This window comes from Phodopus roborovskii, unplaced genomic scaffold (genome assembly GCF_943737965.1).
Source record: "Phodopus roborovskii unplaced genomic scaffold, PHOROB, whole genome shotgun sequence".
NCBI lineage: Eukaryota > Metazoa > Chordata > Mammalia > Rodentia > Cricetidae > Phodopus > Phodopus roborovskii.
In genome coordinates, this window is record NW_026126417.1 from 3,647,158 (window position 1) to 3,665,840 (window position 18,683).

The 18,683-nt window shown below is 39.4% G+C and overlaps 1 protein-coding gene across 1 annotated transcript in view; it reads right to left on the minus strand.

Annotated features, from left to right (window-relative positions):
* The window catches only part of Katnbl1 (katanin regulatory subunit B1 like 1), a 32,539-nt gene extending 15,525 nt beyond the window's left edge, over window positions 1-17,014 (minus strand). Inside the window, exon 1 of the mRNA XM_051183783.1 lies at window positions 16,850-17,014. The gene's annotated coding sequence lies outside the window, so the exon portion shown is untranslated. The remainder of the gene's footprint in view (window positions 1-16,849) is intronic.
* Between the last annotated feature and the right edge of the window lie 1,669 nt (window positions 17,015-18,683).

The following is an 18,683-nucleotide window of genomic DNA, read 5'->3' on the forward strand; positions in this document are numbered from 1 at the left end:
GCAGCTGGACATATTTGATGAGGGATTTTTCTTGATTGGATCAATGAGTGGAGAAAATTCACCCTAAATCTGGGCCATACTTTCAGGTGGCAGACTATATAAAATGACATAGAGGCAAGAAGCTTTTGCTTTTTGTCTGCTTGTCCTCACTCTATGTGGCAAGTTCCTCTATCGTGTTCCTGAGACATTTCTTCATTGGTATTAAAACCTTGTTAGGTATTCCACGAGAAACTAAGACTGGCAGCCTCTAGGATTCTAGCACCAGACTGGGATTACTGAGAAATCCAATCTTATGGACTGAACAACCAGATCCTTACCTTTCCTTCTGGAGACATCTATAGTTAATTACTCAGACTACAGCCTGTAAACCACTCTAATAAATCCTTTATTGTATTCATTCTATCAGTGCCATTCCTTTAGAGAACCTTGACTAATTAATATACCTGCCTTTTTAAGGTTCTATTAACCCCCCCCCCCGCCGACACAAAGAATAGAAAAGGGCAAATCACATCAAATTAAAAAGCTTCTGTACAAAAAAATTCATCAGAAAGACAACCTAAAGAATGAGAGAAAAATATATTTGCAAATTATATAATCTGACAAGGAGACAATAATATAGGAACTCAAAAACTGCCAACAGCAAAAAAGAAAGAAAAGAAAAATCAAGCAGCTTGATCAAAAATGGGAAATGAATCTTACTAGTTTGGATCTGGGATGTCCCTGAAAGTTTCCTGTGTTGAAGGAGGTAGGACCTATTTTGCCATAGTGAAATAAGCAACTTTGCTCTACATACTGCAATTTCCTGTCTAGCCACAGGACCACAGCAATGGGGTCAAATGAACTACAACCTCTGAAACGGTGAGCAAAAATTAAAAAAAAAAAAAGTTTTCTCTGTTACTGTCACATCAGTGCTATGCTAACATAACCTACATAGACATTTCTCAAAGACAGACATACAAATAGCCAATGAGAGTATATAAAAAAAAAAAAAAGTGCTAGCTAACATCACTATCATTAGGGAAAGGTAAATCAAATCACACTGAATTATTACCATATTCCATGAAGAATGTCTATTATCAGAAAGTACAGAAAACAGGCAAGGAGATAGAAAAAAGGAAACACTTGGCCTGGTGAGATGGCAAAGTTGTCCTCTGACCTATATATGTACACATGGCACACCTGTACTCTACCTACACTCCTCCTCAAACCATACATACACACAATAATTAAAAAGTTTACAAACGAAAGAGATCCCGACACACCACTGATGAGAATGTGTATTAGCATAGCCGTTATAGAAAACAGTACATAAATTCTTCAAAAAATAAAAATCTATCAGATGATTCTGCAATTCCTCTATTGGATATTTATTCAGAAGAAATAATTCAGGTTGCCATTGATAACTGTACTTTTGTGTTTACTGTAACATTATTCACAATAGCCAGGAAATGGAAGTAATCTGTTTACTAGTAAATGAATGGATAAAGAAAATGTGGTAAATATAAACAGAATACTACAGAGGATGAAATCCTACAGTTTGTGACACCTGCCTGAAAATAGAGATTATGTAAGTGAAATAAACCAGGGACAAAAAGACAACTCATAACCTCCTCTGTGGAATCTAACACAGCTGATTATGCAGAAGTTGAGAACAAGGATGACCTAGGTGGGTCAATAGGTTTCTAAGTTATTGATAGGTATGAGTAAGAAGTTCTGGGATGCTAAACACAGCAGAATGACTGTCGGTAACAATTATATACTGTGATCTCAAAAGTCCAGAAGGAGGGACTTAGGATATTTTTACACCAAGGAAATGGTTAAATGTTGGAGGAGATAAGATATGCATAACTTGATTTGAACAATCCAAAATGTATAAATGCACCAAAATACCATATGTACTCTACGGATTATGTTACAGCTCTGTTTAGAAGTACACTTAATTAATTGAAAATGTAAAACTACCAAACTTAAGTTGGGGATGGGGCCACAGCTCAGTGGTAGAGTGCTTGCCTAGCATCCTTGAGGCTTTGAGTTCAATCCCAACGCACTGTAAAACAACAAAACAAAACTTTAGAAGGGATCATGACCATCTTGTCAGTCATATCCAGGATTTTTTTTATTTTCTAAAAACAAATTCTTTTTACTTAAAGCAATCAGTCTTTTTAATATTTGCAAAATTAAGACAACTTAATCTAATTTTTTTTTACTTCTGCCTACTTGCTTCAACTTTTTCTTTCATTTCTTCCTTTGAACTGATTGCTCCCCCATCTTGCTTTCAAGCATGCTCCAGTTTCCACTATCAACTCCTATACTCTTTCTGTTTTCCTTTCCTGCCAAATTTCTACAATGAGTGCTTTTTAGCTTCCAACTAGTCTTTAACCCTTTATAGTTTTACCTTATTATGTCATCTCATGTGAAAAAGTTTATCAGTGTGACTGCTTGTCTCTTAAAAGTATATGGGAGCCAGGCATAGTGACAGTCTGTACTGCAGCACTTTGGAGGCTAAAGCAAGAGACTGAGTTCAAAGCTAGTCTGGAATACATAATGAGGCTTTGGCTCAAAAGGGGAGGGAGAAGAAGGGTAATGGAAACAAGTAACCTTTCTGCACCCCACTAAATAAAACAAAAACACCTACCAGGAATCTTTTAGCACTTGATGCTCATGGAGAGCAGCCAGGTCAATGTTAAACACTGTTCCTTCTTCATCACTAATCAGCCATTATTTCATTATTCCATGGTCCTTCACCATTTTTGATACAACTATGCTGACTTTCCTTGTTTGTTTCCCATCTGGGGTTACTTTTCCTTTAACAACTCTTTTCTCTCTACATAAACATTGAGGGTATATGTTTTCACAGCTTCAGTTACTTTTCTAGACCTAGGCTTTCTTCTTTTTCTGTACTTGGCTTTCATATCCACTAGTTTCTAATCAACATGTTTAAAACAAATCTCTTCAACTGTCAGTCCAATAATGGCACTTCCTAACTGCCATACTTAAATTAGTAACACCCAAAATTCTCTCAGACTTATTATCATCAGGGGTTATTTTTATTCCTCTTTCCTTCCTTCTAACAAGTCACTAAGTATTAGTCTTGAATCTTCCATCAAAATATTTCCTGGCTCCATTCTGACCTTCCCTTTTCTACTGTCAGAAAAAGCCTCATCACTTCCAGCCTAAATTACTGTAGGAATTATTAGGGTTTTTTTTTTTTTTTCCTTTCTGTTATATGTCTTCTTCTGGTGCCTATAAATCATCCTACATAATAACAACTGCCTACAGTGTTCATAGAAAAACACTAATACAGAATTTCCCAAGTTATGCTTAAACTATAAATCTTAAGGATGTCTTTCTCTGTTCAAGTAACTCTGAATATCCTGCATATTAAACTAGTTGTTGGAAATTTATACCTAAAAAGGCTTCGAGACTTCAATTATGTTATTTAATACTGTGATGCCCATTTTTGGCTACTACTAAGCACTAAACACCCTTGTTATCAGGTGCCATACCATACTCTTGTGGGATACATTTTTTTTGAAAGGTGAGAAGACAGGAACAGTGGTTCATACTTATAATCCTAGGATTTAAGAGGCAGCAGCAGGAAGATCAGGAGTACAAGGTCATTTCCTACTGTAGAGAAAATTTAAGATTAGCCTAGGCTATATGAGATTAACCCCCCCAAAAAAAGAGAAATAAAAATGAGTAATCCCAGGAGAGGAGGAGAGCTGGAAAGGAAGTGATCCACTTCAATTATGTCAAATAATAGTAACTGTATAAACAATCTCATAAGGAATCTGCTGTACTTCAAGCATTGACCTTCTCCCTATGCCCCCTCCAAGAAGTGTTTTTCTGTATATCTTTGGAGGCTGTCCTGGAATTTGATTTGTAGACCAAGCTGGCCTCAAACTCACAGAGATCCACCTGCCTCTGCCTCCTGAGTGCTGAGACTTAAAGGCGTGCACCGACACCACCTGGCTTATACCTGTACTTTTAATATAGATGAAAAATGAATTTGTCCTAAAATCAACAACAAAAATGCAAACAATGAGGACTATTCTAGGCATTCTCTTTCCCCAATACAATATGATGCATATACTTTGGAATAAATAAACCTTCTAGTTAATGATTTTTGGTGGACTTTTTATTCTGAATTCATTTTCTCAAATGTAAAGTAGAAATACTATTATGAAGATTAGAGTGAGATTACAAACATTATTGCTATTAACACTCATAGCATTTACATAAAACATAAATATGCATGATTTAATGCTTTGGGAAGCAAGCTGAACAACAGGAGAAAGCATATAAAAATATAACCTCATCTTGTGCTGAGTTTAGATTTATTAAATAATTTACCATCCAAATCAAGACACTGTTGAAAGTAAGAAGTATTATGAAGTTATGTTAGGACAACTGTCCCAAGCAAACAGGATATATGGGTATTGACCTCAGTTCTAATGTTTACTGTTCTACATCTATTTTTTTCAATAATAATTTTTTTTTTTTTTTTTTTTTTTTTTTTTTGGAGCCAGGGTTTCTCTATGTAGTTTTGTAGACCAGGCTGGCCTTGACCTCACAGAGATCAGCCTGCCTCTGCTTCCTGAGTGCAGACACTAAAGGCAAGCACTTCCACTACCAAACTCAGTAATATCTTTCTATAAAAATTATCAACTACTCACCTATTAGAATGAGTAAACTATAGGCACATACAACATGTATAAACTTCAACTATATTATGCTAAATGAAGGAAGCTAAAATTAAAGGCTATTTTCATGACATTCTAAATGGCAAAAATATAAATGTGGAAGGAAACATATCAATAATCCCCAGACACTGCAGGCATGAAAAAGTTTACTCCAAAGAAGTAAGAAAACTTTTGAGGTAGAGAGATGTTATATACTTTAATATAGTAATGATTGAGCCATTATATGCAAGTGACAAACTCATAGTAATAGTATCTCAATAATCCATCTTTAAGGAAACTGGAGAGTAAGATAAGGATGTAGGTTTGATGATGGAAAATGTGCAAAGATTTGGATTCCATCCTTAGCACAAGGGGAAAAGTGAGAGAATCTATGGCTTTTCACTATCACTCTTAGACTCCAGGCACTTGCTTGATAGAAGTGAGGAACTATGTATGGGCTCATACATAGTTCTCTTCCCTTTAGGAAACTAGTCTATTCTGGAGTCCTGAAAGTTTCAGAAACATTCCTTAAAGCACCTACAATATACATTTATTCTGAATGGAAATTACCAAAACCAGCCCAACTGGTTCCAGTACTTGACTGTGTGGGTTGGATCTGACTCTGCAGACCAAGCTGAAGATGCCCTCGGTGCCCTTTTTATGCAATGGCATGTGGGAGTTTAAAAGCTGAATCAGCAGAAGCCTCTGGGCTCCTTCCATCCTCTCTCAACTCTCTGGGAATCTTACTGCTCACTGTATTCTAAGTAGTATGTGCCACAGCTTACTGAATAAAAACTAAACTTAAACTTAAAAACCAGTATAGCTTAAAGATCAGGTTCAAAAGAACCAGGATGAATTTCCCAGCTTCCCCCATAACTATCCATGTAACTCTGGAAACAGCTGTTTTAGTTTCTTCATTAATAAAGGTAAGATGTTTATTTATGTAATTTGCCTTGACTTAACTCCAACAGAAAGAAGAAACCTAGAAATGACAAAATAGGACATTTAACAGAGGAGAAAATTGGAATAAAGAGAAACAGGAATAAATAATCATCAAGTTGCAGAAGCTTAACTCTTAAGAGAAAATTTTTTTCTGAGACAGAATCTCACTATCTAGCCACTGACTTGGAACTGGCCATATAGTTAAGGCTGGCATATGGGTACTGAGGAGAGAATTCAGGTCACTGGGCTTGGTAGCAAGTGCCTTTATCCACTGATAGATCTATTCAGTCCAAATTTGCTGTAAAATTATTATTGTTCTTGGTAGTGGTGTTGGTAGTGATGGTGATGGTGATGGTGGTGGTGGTGGTGTGTGTGTGTGTGTGTGTGCAAGCAAACTCATGCATCTGCATATCTGTGCACTCATGTGGAGATCAAAGGACAACTTTGTGGAGTTGGTTCTTTCCTTCAGATCACACTAAGATCATTGGCTTATATTATATAGCCAAGTGTTTTTACCCTTTGAGCAATCTCAAAGCCCACACCTCTCCTCTCAAATTCTTGATTTTCTTGTCCCAGGCTCCCAATTTCTTGGACCACAAGTACACAATACCATGTCTGGCTTATGAAGAGAATAGTTTGACTGTGGGTCAATGATGATTTCAAATATCAGGCAGTTTAAAAAAAAAAAAAAAAACTAATATTGAACACTACACAGATAACAAAAGGAGATGGGGGAGGGATGGTGACATGAGACATGGGGACAGGGCATGGACAAATCCTGAGGACATTAAAGCTGTTTTACAAAGGAAAAAGAACTCTAACTATTGTAAGCATCCTTGAATACAGAAAGCAAAACATTAAGTACCACTTTCCAAGTTTTTATAATAAACACTTTCTGTCTCTGTTAATGTCGCTTTTTTGTTGAAACAAAATGTTTCTTCTCCAGGAAATATGCCCTTCCCTCCTTTCTGCTTTATCACAGACTCTCATAGCATAGACTTCTTTTCCAAAGCATGTGATTCTGGTCTTGATTCAAGTCTTCCTATACCAGCTCTTGGAATACTAGGCTTATTATTGCACAGTTTAGGTCTTTGGCAAATAAATGCTTGAGGGCTTAAACATAAGCTATGACTGAGCACTAGCTGATTTTAGTCTGTCTCGCCTGCCAATTAAACTACAATGCTTTTTAAAACATTAAAATTGTTTCTTAAATTACCTGTGTGTGTATGTGCACATAAATGCTACTGTGTGTGTAGAGGTCAAGAGGACAACTTGTGAAAATTTGCGCGCTCTCTCTCTCTACACACACACACACACACACACACACACACAGAGGTCTCAGGGATTAAATTCAGGCTGTAAGGCTTGGTATCTTTACCTACTGAGCCATCCCTAGACTTTAAAATTTCTGATAGATAAGGACTGCATACATTAACATACAGTACTTAAAATACAATTTCACAATTACTAATTAGTGTAAAAATATACTACACACAGGCACATGTACACACACACACACACCCCTACCTTTCAGTGAAGAAATATGTATAATGACAAAACGCTGGTATTTTGATGCTTATTTTTAAATGACAAAAACAACATAGTCTTTCCACCATCTTGGCACTTACAGAGGCCTGCTAGGGACAGGACTTCTAAAAAGCAAATATATCTAGAAGTCTGTGGTACAAGGCCACTTTTGCTAGCTATAATTGAGGTCTCCATCACAAAGAGAGAACAGAGTTCTTAAAGCACTGAAGGTGTTCATGCCTTGGATGAGACTGAGTTCTCCTTAGGCAAGAGATATACATATACATATAAAACAAAAAACAATACAATGACTTCTGGAAGCAAACTGAACCAAACCAGAGTAATCTGGGGAAAGGTAACGTGGGCCCATGGAAACTGTGGCATGGTTCGTGCCAAATTCCAAAGCAACCTTACTGCAAAGGTCACTCACTGGACACAGAATTTGTGTGATGCTGTGCCCTTCCCAGATTAAAACTAATGAAAAGTAAATAAACAAAAGTAGAAAACAAGCATATACAACATTTTATTCACTATCTACTATATGTCAAAATATGAATAAGCAATGTCTTATTTCTGAGAAGAATGACAAGAAAGTCAATAGAAATTAATTATACTAACAAACAAAACATGGTCAGTAGAAGGCAGAAGCAATGTATCTCAAGGAACACTCAAGTATTTGGAACATATCCCAGGTCACCTTAGACCTGAGTCCTGATGACAAATGGGAAATTTTGTAAATTAAATAAAAGAGGGCTGGAGAGATGATTCAGTGATTAAAAGTATATACGGTTCTTCCAGAGGATCCAAGTTCAATCCCCAGCACCCACAACAGGTGGCTGACTACCACCTGTAACTCCAACTCCAGGGGCATCTGACACCCCTGCCCTCTGCACTCAGGCACATGTATCTACACAAACACAAATACATAATTCAAAATAATAAAAATAAAATTTTAAAATTATATAAAAAGTGATATTATGCATAAAAGTTTTATGCATTCAAAAATCAGAATCTAGGGTTTCCTTCTATTCAATTTTTCTAAAAAAGAATAAAATAAAAAGATCAATTTGAGCATAAATAGAAAACAAAGAGAGAGAGAGAGTGATAGTAATCCTCTAGAAATAGATCAAGTTGACAATATCCATCCCAGTGATCAACCACAGTACCACACAAGAGAAAGCTTGAGATAGGCTTCCTGGGACACCAACAGGAAATGCTTCACAACACTGCTACTAATAAATATTTTTGCAATGCAAGGATATAACAGTAATACAGGAGGAATTTGTTTACCACCACCAGGTTTTATTAGTTACTTTTCTCGGTGTTAGGACAAAATATCTGACAAAGAGCAAACTTAAGGAAGGTTTACTTTGGCTCACAGTTCAAAAGTACAGTTCACCATGTTGTGAAAATCACAGCGGTAAAGCTTGAGAGGCTGGTCACAGTGCATCTAAAGGCAGAAAGCAGGAAGGGAGGAAATCTCTCAGCTCCCCTTTCGATTCAGTACCAGACCCCAGATCAAAGATCACATTAAAGCTACCTCAGTTAACATAATCTAGATAATCCCTCAACAGGCATGTCCAGAGATCTGTCTCCTAATCATTATATTAATCATTATAAAGAGCAACTACAAAAATCTGAAAATAGAAGCATCTGGGGATAGGACTAACTTTTTTGAATAGATACTTTGCAAGAAAAAGGTTTTACTGCTTTAATTTTCTAATCAATACATAATTTAATAATGAAGTGTTTATGCCATTTGCTCTCTCAGATTATGCAACACATTTGCACATTTGTCCTGGCTAAGCTTTCTGTTGTAATGATGAACACCAAAGACAACTTGGGAAGGAAACAGTTTATTTCATCTTTTACTTTATAGTGTATCTTTAAAGGAAGCCCAGGCAAGAACTTGAAGCAGATAGCACAAAAGAATATTGTTTACTGGCTCCCTCCCAAGTTCACATTCAGCCACCTTAGGCCCAACTGCCTAAGCATGACACTGCCTACAGGTCAATCTGAAGGAGACAATTCCTTAACTCAGGTTCCTTCTTCCCAGATGACTAGGCTTGTGTTAACTAAAATTAGCCAAGTAACCTTCCAATAGTTTTCATAGAAACAATACCCATTTGTTCATACTGGGAACCTAAGGCCTTGCATACATCAGGTAATTACCAATAAGCCATGGTCCCAGCTTTTTTCTTTCTTTCTTTAAACTTTCCCTTTGAGGAGTCCCTCAGATCTGCATTCTTCTTTTCATAGCCTCTAGAGGAGCCGGGATTACAGGCCTCTGTGCCTCCCTGTCTTGTTTTATATCAGCAACTCCTATTTTAGATGATCACATTTACTAAATTCACAACAAAATACTTGGCAAATATGCAGGGACTGACAGTTATCCCCATAAAGACTTTTCTAAATCAGACTCCTGTTAGTAAAAGTGGAAACCATTCTCTAAATTTGCCAGTCCTTCCTTGGAATATTCTGTCACAAGTCTGTAGGAGGTAGGCTGCTCACAAGGACAGTACACTCATAAAAAGATAAAGACAGTGATCAGCCAGGAAAGAACACGAATACATTTCAGAGACATTTGGAAATATTAAATTATGAGTGCCCAATTATGATAAACACTAAGTTGTGCCATGTAAAGGTAGTTTTTCTTTCAGATAAACGATAGGTTGGTATATCATTCCTTTGGGGTTGCTTTTTTGTTTTTGGGAACAGGGTCTCCGGTAGCCCAGAATGGTCACCAAATGACTATGTAGCCCAAGAGAACCTTGTTCTGACTCCACCTCCCATGTGCTAGGGTTTCAGGTATTACCATGTCTGGGCTTTTCCTCATCTTGAAGTTAGATATGGATATGTGGCTCTGATCAATGACTTTTTAATTGATTTTATTTAAATTAAAAACAATCTTATTTTACATACCAATCCCAGTTCTCTCTCCCTCCCATCCTCCCCAACTCCCCATCCTACTCCCTATACACTCCCCAGGGAGAGAGAGGCCTCAGATGGGGGATCATCAAAGTCTGACACATCATTTGAGGTAGGGCCTAGGCCCTCCCCTGTGTATCTCTGATCAATGAAATATTTTAAAAAGGCTTCCCCCCCCTTTTTTTTTTCTAAAGACACTATCATACCATGCCTCACACTAGCCTGTAACTCACTATGTAGACTAGGCTAGCCTTGAACTCACTCAATCCTTCAACCTACCAAGAACTGGGATTACAGAAGTCAGTTTACCACAACCCACTTTAAATAAATGACGTTTGTGATTTCTATCAGTTTCACCTCTATCATGATAACCAGGACTCTGCAGACACACATTCCTGAGCAAGGCTAACACAGAACAAAGCCCCCAGACAAATGTACATCTCAAATCAAGGAGAAACAAAACTCTGTTGTTTAACCTGAGACTTTGGGACTGTTTGCTACTACAAAATAATTTAGTCCTTCCATACTGATAAGCCATACAAGCAATGTTGTGAATACAGAATGGTTTATCCAGTCCCATTAAATTAGCTATAAACTGATGCTCCCAAAGAGACATAATTTCTTTCTAAGTATTACTTATGTTTCCAAACAGGTCTATCAACAAGATTAAAACTATTTATATGTAATATCAGTAAGCAGACAACTCACTCAATGGATGTCACCCATAAAGGTTGAGAAATGCTCTGCCAATCTCTATTCATCTCAAAACATACTTTCTAGGTGAGAATCACTCTGTTTTCCATGTTGGCCATTAGGTAATTATTAGGCCTAGTGTAGGGACCACATAAAAGACATATATATTTTTTTCCTTTTTTCTTTTTTAAAAAGACAGGTGTCACTGTGTGGCCCCAGCTGTTCTGGAACTCACTATGTAGACCAGATTGGCCTCAAACTCACAGTGATCCACCTACCTCTGCCTCCTAAGTGCTAGGGTTAAAGGAGAACTTTTAAAAAAAAAAAAATTTAACTTTATTTTATGTGCATTGGTGTGAAGCTATCAGATTCCCTGGAAATGGAGTTACAGGCAGTTGTGAGCTGTTATGAGGATCCTGGGAATTGAACCTGGATCCTCTGGAAGAACAGCTGGTGCTCTCAATCGATGAGCCGTCTCTAACGCCCCCAAAGAACTATTCTTGAATACTATTTATCACTTAAAAACCAGGATATCTGAAGCAAAAAGACAAGGGGTGTCAGTTTTCAGCTATCCCATGAGTCCTCCATGGATAAAATGACAAATTTTGGTCAATATGTGAGATTTATTTTTACTACAATACTATGTTCTGTTGATGATGATAGTAAGTGGTGTAGGGAATAGGCAGGGTAGAGGGTTTTTCTAGTGATGAACAAAATTATTTTGGGGGATTAAGAGGAACAGACAGTACCTTCATGTTCGTAAGTGTGGCTGCTTCACTACCACTGCATAAAATTTCTACATTGCAGGGCAGTATTCTGGTTGGTCTGTACTCTGAATTTTTTCCAGGTTCTTGGAATGTCTGGAACATTTTTTGCAAGCTTGTTTTCCTCAACAATCACCCATTCCCTCATTTCTTCATTCACTTAACAGCAAATATCAAATGCATGTGCTGACTTAATGACCACCAAGGCCCTAGGGAAAGCCCTAATCCTATGGGGGAGGGGACATTTTTACAGATTACCTCCAAGAGTGATTGATCTCTGCCCTCTACATACACAGTTGGGAAGGTGAAGCACAAAGATTGCCATGGTTACAGCCAGTCTATACCACAAAAATGAAGACTTGTTAATAAAACAAACAGAAATAAGAAAGGAAAGCAAGTAAGTTGTAATGGTTTTCTAGACTGGAAAATCCAAAACTCAAAAGCCACATCTAGTGAGGGCACTCTTCTTACAATAACATGGTGGAAGGCAACACAAAGGGTATGAGTGAGAAAGTAGAAAAAGGTAAAAAGAGGGTAGAGCACAGTTGGAACTCGTCAGAATTACTGAAGCCATGGCATTAACCTATCCATGGGTCTGGAGTTTATGACCTCAATACCTCCCACTAAGCAACAACTAACTCTTACACTGTCAATGTTACCTAGGGTCATGTAGTGAAGCATTGAGCTCAGCTGATTGTGCTATTTTGGAAGGTGTTGAAAACTTTAGGTGTGGGTTAAAGCTGGGGGGGGGGGGAAGTAGTCACCCACCAAGGTGCCTATCATCTTGCCCTACATCATGTCCCAGCCCCTTCCTGTCTTTGTCTCTGTAAATGTTGTTTGTCTCTGTCTTCCTCCACTCACTGTCACAGTATTTTGCCTTGCCTCAGGCCCAAGCTATGAATTCATCCAACATTGAGTTAAAACCTCTGACATCTAGAATCAAATAAAACCTCTCTTTTCTTAAATTGTTTCTCAGGCATTTGTCACAGTTACCAAAGAACTAACAGTTACAATGACAAATTAGTTTTGAAGGTATCATTTACACATGTAACATGACTGATAAAACACCAATACTGATTGATGTATTGTATGACATTCTATATGAGCCATGTATTTTTAAAGATAATTTCCCATTTTCCTAGGGAGAAGTGCAGGTGGGAGTTAGAGTGAGTTTGTAAAATTATGTAATTAATACATTAAAAAAACAAAAACTCCACCAAAGGATGGTAGCACACACCTTTAATCCCAGCACTGGGGAAGCAGAGGCAGGAGGATCTTTGAATTGGAGGTCAGCCTGGTCTACAGAGTTCCTGGATAACCAGGGCCATAACTGAGAAATCTTGCCTCAAAAAAAGTTAAGTTTTAAAACTCAAAAACTCAAAATTAGCCCTTTAAACTCTCTGCTTCATCACCAATAGATTTAAATCTTATCTAATAACAATAAATAAATAAATAAATAAATAAAAAGAAAAAAGAAAAAAAAATCTTTTGAAAACAGGGTGAAGCAGAAAGCTTGCTATCTGAAATATAAACAGTATTTTTAAAAAAGGGGAGAACGTGATTAATTTTAGGAGTTTGGGGGAAAGATTAAGGGTCTTCATTAAGTCTCACTATGTTGTCTATGTGAATTACAGTTTACATTCCTGAATGAAAATTACAAGCATACAGCTTACTCCAGTGTTTCTATTGTTATTAGCTTCTCAAACATAAAACCTTGGAGATACTAATTCTGATTTTTAATTTAATTATCTTTTTTTGACAGGGTCTTACTATATAGCCCTGGCTGGCCTGGAACTCACTATGAAGACCAGGCTAGTCTTAAACTCGGCAATGCTCTTGCCTTTGCCTCCTCAGAGCTGCTGGGGTTAAATTCAGTAAGTCTTATGTATGTAGTGACCAACCAAATAATACTTGTTTTAATGCAATGCTGAGTATCCAGCTCAGAACCCTATGCAAGGCAGACAAGCATTCTGCCACATCTCTAGCTATTTTACACACACACACACACACGATATATACATACCATGTATACTATATACTACATATGTGTGTATGTTCAATCACTGTGTTCCATTGTTTCTTCCTTTGAAATGTCTTTTCTGATTGCAACACAAAATCCCCAGTTTTAAAGCAACACATATACATGCAGTCACACACACAAATACTATGACTGTGAGAATATTTTTTAACTTTTCATTTCTTTTATGTTTATGTTATGTTTAGGAATGTTTTGCCTACAAGCATGAATGTGCACCACGTGTGTGTGTGTGTGTGTGTGTGTGTGTGTGTGTGTGTGTGTGTGTGTGCCTGATACCCACAGAGGTCAGAGGAGGGTGTTGGTACTGGGCACAGGACCTCTGCAGGAACAAGTGTTCTTCACTGATCAGCTATCACTCCAGTCCCCTAAAGAATGTCTGTTTAAAGACTGGAAAGATGTGTTGAGTTAAAAGTAATAAAACTCAAATGGAGGAAATTGTGCAATTTCAGTTTTGTTAATGTACTTATTTTATTTGTATGAGTAAAGTGTCCTGAATGTATCTATGTATACCACATATATGTATGTGCAGGTACCCTCAGAGGCCAGAGGAGGACATTAGATCCCCTGTAACTGGAGTTACAGAACATCTTAAGTCACTGTGTGTGTGTGTGTGTGTGTGTGTGTGTGTGTGTGTGTGTGTGTGTGTGTACACGTACCTGGGTCCTCTGCAAGAGCAACAAGTGTTCTTAACTGCTGAGCTGTCTTTCTAGCCCATAGTCCCAATTTTATAAAAAGGAAAATAATTATCTGCACTTAATCAAAAGAAGCCACACATTCTTTAATCCTAGTACTCAACAGGCAGGTGGGTCTTTATAAGCTCAAGGCCAGCCTGGTCTACACAGCTAAAAACAAAACTAACAAGCAAAAACAATAACAGTTGTTCTATTGGGGGGGCAAGTATTTATAACTGATTTATTTAAACTATTAAAAATTGATTTAAAACTATTTACAAAATATTTGTGTGAGCGCACACATGCTAGAGTGTGAACAGAGGTCAAAGAGTAACATTAGGGAGTTGCTTTTCTTCTTCTACCTTGTTGAGGAAGGGTCTCTTGTTTTTACCATGCTGCAATACTACTACAGATTAGGTGGCCCTCAGGCTCCTGTGATCCTGTCTCCCATCTTTCCTCTGCCTCCCATCTTCTGGTAGGGATTATTATAGCCTTGTGACACCTCACCTACCTTTTGTGGGCTTGTGGGGTTTTTTGTTTGTTTGTTTTGTGGGTTTCAGGATCAATCTCAAGTTATCAGGGTTGCATCTTACACTGACCTTTGGAGTAATTGTTTCTTACAGGGTCTGTCTGATTGTAAGATGTTTATAAGTCCTCTAGCCTGTGGTCCATAGATTGACAGTAGCACCCCCTTCTCAAGAATTTCACATCCCCAAATGTCTTATGGAGGTTGGAAAATGCACTCAGTTGAGATCCCACTGACATAAAGGTTTATAAACTTCCAAATCTTTGTGTGCTTTAGAGCTGTGTGTGTGTGAGACCTCACTGACATGTCTCATTTCCAACATTCTCCAGTCTTGCTTCATATAATATTAACCAACATGAACTTTCAAAAGACCAGGCTTACTGTTCCCAAATAAAAAAAAATTTTTTTCTGGATTCCTGGTCTTCGAACAATTTCCTCGATAATATACCTTCCCTTCTAGTAAATGTCTTACATAAGCCTTTTAACTGTTAGCTCTACAGCAGCTCACTCTGTACGGGTTATCACTCAGATACCCACTGCACCAACGATCACATATGGTTTTTGCTACAATTCCACACCAAATTAACTTTGCATTTGTTGCCTGGCACATTTCCTGCATACAGCTGACTAAATTCGGTACTGTGCTGGACAGTAAGGTAATCAAAACCTCGGTAATCGCTGAACGAACTTTTAAAGGTTTTGGTAAAAGTAAGTGTGAACTGCTGACTACTCATGAAGTGGTTTGCTTTGGGACTGCATTTCTTTTCATGGAGTTATTAAGTACACCCATTTCAAAGATAGTTTTAAAAAGCACATTTCCAGCTGTTCTCCACAATCTCTAAAAAAAAAAAAAAATGAACCTACAAACTTTATGACGTCTATTTATCTTACAAACAATTTGGAAGGGGCTCAGGCACAAAACTTAAGTGTGGTCAATATGAGCAGAGAATGCCAATAGTACACAGATTGATTCATGTGTGCACAAAGGTATACTCACTTAAATATTTCCGAAGCTGAAGTAAATAAAAAGACAACACCTTGTACATTAGTAAGAGCAAGGCAGAGGAGCTGCAGCACAGCCCCCGTGGGTTCCAATTGTATTAGCTGTGTAACCCTGCACAAGTTACTTGACTTCCCTGAGCCTGTTTCCTTGTCAAACGACGATAATAACACTACCAATTCCAGAGCAACGCTCTTAAAAGAACTCAGCACACAGAAAACAAAATAAATATCACTCATCATAGTTTATTACAAGGCCAGCTACTGACCAGGTAAAAGCATAAACTTCCGATTCGAAGAAGCTGATTTAAACGAAAGAAGAAAAACCTTGAATGACTTAACACAAGTTGCAGGTATTAGGAAGACTAGAATCTCAGAATGCTTTAAAGCACGAAAGTGGTGACAATCACTGAACTAATTCCTCTCCCAATTACTTTGCCCTCCAAATCTGCAAAGAGACTGATACAGATATGTTTTCAAGGAGCTTTACAAGCTGCTAGAAAACAAATCAACTCTTTGTTATCTCCACACGTAAGCCCAGTCAAGCGCCTAGGTACCATTACAGAGTAAGTTTTCAGAAAGTACAAGGAGGTTTTAAAAGTTGCAGTCAACAACTCTTACGCAGTTATGTCAAATTTCTGTCCTGAGAAACAAACTGCGATCTGTCCGGGAATCAAAACTTCCCTCAGAAAACAGGGAAATGCCTCAGCCGGGCCTAGGCAGCTCTCGCGAAAACCTGTCGTCCTCGCACAGCGAGCCTCTCACGCGCCGCGTCCTTCCCCGTGGGGTGTAGACGGCGACTCCACCCGAGGACCAAGAAATGACAGCAGGCCTGGCCCACGCCTCTCCCGCCAGGACCCCTGAGGCCTGCAGCTCCAACCTACCTCCCCGCCGTGGCCCGCCCGGGGGCTCCGCGGGAGACCGGCGGCCCCACCCGCCCGCGCCCCGACCCCGCCGCCCAGCCCGGGAAAGGCCGCCGCCGCGGGGCCTGCAGGTGGGCCCGGCCAGCCGCTCGGGAAGCCTGCGCGCCAGCGAGCGAGGAGCAACGGAGGTCCCAACCCGGGCCGGCCGTCCCTTACCGGCGCCTCATGGTACCGCAGCGCCTCAGCCCAGCCACTGTGCTCACGAGCCAGCCGCGCCCGGCAGCGCGGAGCGTCCCCGGGATCCCCAGCCGGGCCCCACTCACAGCCATTCAAACACCGCCGCGCGCGGCCCGCCGGGATAGCTACCCGTGGGCGTCCGCGGGCTCCGCCCAGCGCAGGCCCCGCCCCCTCGCATGCCTGCCGGAGGGGGAACAAGGCGCGTGGCGGCGGCGCCACCTAGTGGCCAGTGGACGCTTTGCTGTGGCGGGGCAAAGAATGCTGCTAGAACAGAGGCAACCAGGAAAGAAAGACCCTGCGGGCTAGGGATAATCTAGTAAGAGACCACATCCGGGGACAGACAATCTGCTGTTAAAATATGGCTCCAGGAAAGACGAACATTCGTTCTCATTTAAACGACCAGGACACAGTGGTTAAAAGCGTCGACCCTGGGACTGTGAGACCTTGGATAACTCACACAAACTATGTGTGTGCTTTTGATTTCCTCATCTGTAAAATGGGAATGATAACAATGTATCTGCCACTTAACGTTGCTATTGTGGATGACAAATGGGTGAATATAAACAAAATTATTCGGAGAGTACATGGCTCAGGGGTAAGCCATACCCCATGCCTATCTTGTTTTGTTTCCTGTTACGTGCCAGACTTCGAGAATCTCTTCAACAATTTTTAGAAACTATTATTTAAAAAAAAAAAATACCTTGCAACTCCAAGCTTCCAAAGCTCACACACTGCTCAAGAAATGTAAGACAGGAAATGTGCATACTAAAGGTCCTCCCCTTGGGAAGCAGTTCAGTTTCATCGGGGTGGGAATATTTGACTATGATATTAAGGTTGGTTCTGTCGCCGACATGTTTTTAAATACTGAGGACAATTCTCTTGATCAGCGTCTAGTCAGGGTAAGCCACTGGTTAGGGCTAAGAAACCTGAGACAATAAGATTGCCATCTATGGTGGTCTTCCCCTGTGCTGAAGCCAAGCAAGTAGGGCATTCCTCACAATCAGACTGCATCCGGTGGCTCATGCTTTTAGATGCTCCTTTAAGACTTCCTGTGTTCCAAGCAGACATGACCCCCAGTGCTGGAGACAACAGGAAGTGGCTCTCATGGCTTGGAAAATCAGAGAGTGATAGTCCCAACACATCTCAGGGTGAGAAGTTATGAGAGGTATATTCTAAATACTGTGGGCATTCGGAGCACTAATTGGAGCTAAGGGGCCTTTAGGTGATTATAATGTATTTTCCTTCTGCAGTAACGGGGCCCTCACTTTAACCCCCCTCCCCAAATAAGTAACAAGAAAATTTTGAAGCAACCAGTTAATGGCAATGGGAAAATATTTTTAGAACACTTTGTGTGAGCAATTGAGAGTTTCTCAGATGATGCCAAGCACAAGCAGGCACATGTGTGGCCACACCTATTAGCTCCCGCTGGCTCAGTGTGTGGAAGGAACTGGGACAAGACAAAATATTTCTGAGCATGACTTCTACTAGGTAGGTGGTGTTGTTTTAAAATAAAAACTTAGCACACATGAAGTCACTTTCTCTCAAGGTATTTCTTCATCATCATATACATGAATTTCTTGATGGCCCACTATGCAATAAAGATCATTGCTGGGCCCTCGGTGGAGGAGAATAAAGAGAGTAAGACTTGTTGCTTATCTCAAGAGCAGCTTATGGTGTGGTAGCAAATAGCAGACAACCAAGACTGCTTTGTTAACAGAAAAATCTCATTAAAATTAAGGAGTCCAAGCCAGGCAGTGGGTGGTGGCACATACCTTTAATCCCAGCACTTGGAAAGCAGAGGCAGGTGGATCTC